Genomic DNA, 4,877 nt, shown 5'->3' with positions numbered 1-4,877 from the left:
TCCTTCTGAGATTGGCATCCAGAGATTTATAGAGGAGAGGCAAGAGAGCAGAATTGCCCATTTCACATTTTGTTTCCTTTCTAATTGTGATTAAAATATACATAACACGATTTTATCATTTTTAACCATTTGCAAGTATGTAATTCAGTGGCATTAACTACTGCTTTAGCTCAGGCTGCCATAACAAAATACCATGGGCTGCTGGTTGAAACAACAGAAATTTATTTTCTCGCAGTTCTGGAGGCTAGACGTCCAAGACCAAGGTGCCAAAATGGTTGGTTTCTGGCGAGAGGTTTCTTCCTGGCTTGTAGATGGCCAAATTCTCACTGCATGCTCACATGGTAGGGAGAGAAAGAGAGCAAGCTCTATGGTGTCTCTACTTAATAAGGGGACTAATCTCATCTTGAGGACCCCACTTTTATGACCTCAAAACTTAATTATTTTCCAAAGGCTTCATTTCCAAATACTATCACATTACTGAGTAGGACTTCAACATGTGAATGGGGGGAGGGGACGGGACACACAATTCAGTTCATAGCAACTACATTTACAATGCTATTCCACCATCACCACCATCCATTTTCTGAACTTTTTCATCATCCCAGACAAAAACTGTGTACCCATTATATAACTCTCGTTCTCCCCTTCCCCCAAGCCCTCAGTACCTCTATTCCACTTTCTATCTCTACAAATTTGCCTATTTAGGTACCTCATACAAATGGAATCATACAATATTTGTCTTTTTGCGTCTGGCTTATTTCACTTAGGGTAATGTTTTCGAGGTTTAACCGTGTTGTAGCATGCACCGGAATTTCATTCCTTTTCAAAGCTGAGTAACGTTCCATTGTATGTATATACCATATTTTGTTTATCCATCCACCTATCCATGGACTTTTACGCTGCTTCCACCTTTTGGCTGTTGTGAATAATATTGCTATGAACATTGGGGTACAAGTATTTTTTCAAGTCCCTGCTTTCAGTTCTTTTGAATTCCACTGACAAGTGGAATTGCTGCATCATGTGGTAATTCTGTGCTTAACTTTTAGAGGAACCACCAATTTTCCATAGTGGCTGCACCATTTTCCATTCCCACCAGCAATGCACAGGGCTTCAATTTCTCCACATCCTCATCAACTTCTTTTTATTTTTTTATATTAGCAAGTCTGTTGGTTGTGAAGTGGTATCACATTGTGGTTTTGATTTGCATTTCTCATTTCACTTTCAAGCCCAGCATACCTATCACATGTATTTGTCTTCCAGCATGGTTTGCAATTTGTTGGTGGAGGGGGTGGGGGTTAGAGAAGAGAGATTATAAGGAAATACTGAAGCCCTGGCTGGGTAGCTCAGTTGGTTGGAGCGTCGTCCCGATGCACCAAGGTTGCAGGTTCAGTCCCAGTCAGGGCACATACAAGAATCAACCAGTGAATTCATAAATGGGTGGAACAGCAAATCAATGTTTCTTCCCACCCCCCAACTCCCGGCACTTTGGCTCTCTCTCTAAAATTAATTTTAAAAATTAAAAAGAAAATACTGAAACAGTTGTTTCCTGAAAAATTGTAAAACGATAGACTTCAAACAGGATGTAAAACCAAAAGACGAGCAAGAGAATCTCTGCTGTGCCACAGAATAACACCCTGCAACCTTAGCAGCTGAAGGACTCCAGATGAGGTCGAACTCAAAGACAGCCGTAACCATGCCCAGCAACGGCAGTGGAAATAGCAGTGCCAAATGGAAGGGGCTGGAGCAGAAGATGAACTTACCCACTAATGCCGCATGACTACACTTGCTCACAGGACATCACAAACGCCCGTGAAACACCTCTGAGGTTTCCCTGAAACAACTGTTGATGTACATTACAGGGTGCAGACAAGAGCAAAAGAACACATGCTCGCCGTTAGTCTCACTGCTACAATGCTGACAAACAGGAGTTTCTTTTCTAAAAATAGGATTACTAGGCCAATGTTTTTAAAGGTTTTAATTTCCAGAGAGATAGTAGCAATTCATTTAATAATTTATTTTTATCTAAATATATGGGATCGATCCTGTTCCTCACTTGTAAAGCCTCTTGCACTGGTTTTATTTATATATTTATTATTTTCTTTTACTCATACTCTCCAATCTCATTCCTCTTTCCCACCATTGGAAATCATCCCCGTGTGTTTAGTGTATATGCTTCTGTTTGTAAGTGTTTATTTAAAATTTGTGTTATTGTTTTCAATGTGTGTATTTTTTCTTATGTAGATAGTAGTATAAGATATACATTTTTCTTTTCTTTTTTCTTTCTTGCAGCACCATGTGTTTAAGATTTTGTCCATTGCTTCTAACTATTGTGCCGCACCCCCCCACCCCATTTTGACTTCTTTGATTATGCATACCCAAATTATCTCCAACTTCCCACACCCAAAACAGCACTGCTGTGACTATTGCCATGCACTCCTTTTATGGGACCTGGGTGAGACTTTCTTTGAGTTATATATCCAGTAGCAGAATTGGATGCTTTATGGTTTTTTTCTCTTTTATATATTTTGATATTCAATTTTTGATTACCAATAAGGATAAATGTGTGTGTCTTTCCTGTAGTCTTCCAGGAATTTTCTGATCACATCCTTAGACCTATCCCCCATTGCTTCTTTAAAGACTAATTTAGTCTGTAATTGATTGTAACACATTGAATAAAGGTGATACATGGGTCCACACATGAGTCCATAATGATCCTCAAAGAGGGAGAGAGAAAAAGGAGGAAAAACTCATTTGCCACCTGTGGAAATACAATGATGCTGACTTTTTTTGGTCAGGAAATTGGTTATTAAAGAGAAAGAATGAAGCATTTAACCTGCCATTTTAGGAAGAAATTAGGTTCAGCCCCAATTGATAAGGGGAAACTCTTCTTTACAGAAGACTGTCAGCTAATAAATGTAGAAGAACTAATAGAAAATCACCATTTTGCAATCTCCAGTGAGATAACAGATTCAAGCAAGGATCTCCAGTGAATGTTAAACTATTTAAAAAAAGAAAGAAAGAAAAAAGACCAATCTACCATTGTATCTACTTCCTACCACTTACTTGCCCTGCAAACACGTCCAATTTGCCTTCTATTGAAACTGCAAAGCTTGAAGGACAACGGTGGCTTCTCAACTGAGAAATACAATGGCCTTTTCTCCCCCTTCATGATCTTTTCATGGTATTTGACATTAGAGGCCATGTCCCTTTCCTTGTAATTCTCTCCTTTCACCCAGAAAAAACTGGTTATCTGTTGCCATATAACTAACCAGCCAATATTAAGTGGCTTAAAACAATAACTTATTATTTCTGATGGTTCTATGGGTAGAACGGGGGCCGACTCAGTTGGGTGTTGGGTGGTCCTCTGCAGAATCTCATAAGGTTGCAGGACCTTAGCCATAGGTGGTGGCTAAGGCTGGAGTCCTCTAAAAGCTCAAATGGGCCGGATATCCAAATGGTTTCGTCACTCACTTGTCTGGTACCTAAGAATAGCTAGGGGTTAGGAGGGCATATCTCTCTCTCTCCCTCCCTCCCTCCGTCTCCTCTTAATGCCGCTAGCTTGGGCTTCCTAACAGCATGGTAGTTAGCCTCAGGATAGCTAGACTTCTTACATAGTTCCTGGCTTCCTGCAGAGCAAATGCTCCAAGTGTCTCAGGTGGAAGCAGCAAGGCTTCTTATGAGACAATTAATGGCCTCTTTCTCTCCCAATATGAGTCACCCACTATTTCTAGCATTAGTTTCTTTTGAGGGAAAAAAAAATTTAAAGACCCAAAGCTGAGTGTAAAACCCATCCATGTTTTTATTGCTTCATTTTTAACTATGTATGTATCCATATCTAGCCCAAAAGCAATTTTGAAATACTTGCTTTTTATCCAGTCTTTCTAAATCATTTAACTTAGTTTTCATAGAACCAGGAACTATCTTTCCTTTTGCACTTGTGTTTCTGCAGCTTACTTATTATTTAATCAAATAACATAATTGTAGTAATAAATACAACTAATATAAACAGATCTGGAGACAAAAGTACCAGAAAGCAGCCTATTGGCTGTGAGTGTTCAGTATACGAAGGTATAAATTGGTATATTTTACATATGGCATGGGAAGCTTTGGTTAATCAGTTAAAAGAGTTTCTAATATATCACTTACTGAACCTCTTGAATTGGAAATAACATAAGCCACATTAAGAAACATAGAATTTATTGTCTTCTGTAACCCAAAGTCTAGGGTGGGTCTGGCATGGGTTGACTCAGGGGCTCAAATGATGTTGTCAGCTCCCAATTTTCCTTCATCTCTCAGCTGTGCGCACCACCGTGTCGGCTTCATAAGAGATTCCATGTGGTGGCAGGATGGTGATGGCAGCTCTGGGCACGAAAAAAACACGTATCCCTCTTAGCAATCCTAGCAAAAGACTCACTACTCCTCACTGGCTAAGATTAGGTTTGTGCCCACCTCAATACGGATCTGAGGACCAAGTCCAATGCCCTGCTGTAGCCCTACCTAACCCTATGGACTGAGAGGAACTGCCTTGGAGTGTTCCAGTTATACTACCGTAGAAGTCCATTCCTGCAGTCGTGATCGAAGTAAGGACTCGGTGCTGTTTGAGGGCAAGTATAACATCTTGTTCCTCCCTGTACCCCCTCCTCCAGCACCCCTCGTGTTTCCCTGCACACAGAAGGCATTCACAGGTATCTTTCTCTTACTGTGCACCTTAAGGCAGTCTGTAGCAGACTTGCCCCTAGCGTGCAAAATGCCAGTCCCCATTTGCCTGAATTTTGTTCTCTTTTGATCTCTCGGGCTGTCAAAAGGCCTCAAAGCATAGGTTTGAATGGGATTTGGACTCAAAGACACACACAGTGCTGAGCTCCATATAGAATCCC

The sequence above is a fragment of the Miniopterus schreibersii genome, assembly GCF_964146895.1.
Source record: "Miniopterus schreibersii genome assembly, chromosome: 11".
Taxonomy (NCBI): domain Eukaryota; kingdom Metazoa; phylum Chordata; class Mammalia; order Chiroptera; family Miniopteridae; genus Miniopterus; species Miniopterus schreibersii.
The sequence above is the reverse complement of the archived record's forward strand: the minus strand, read 5'-3'. Positions refer to the sequence as shown.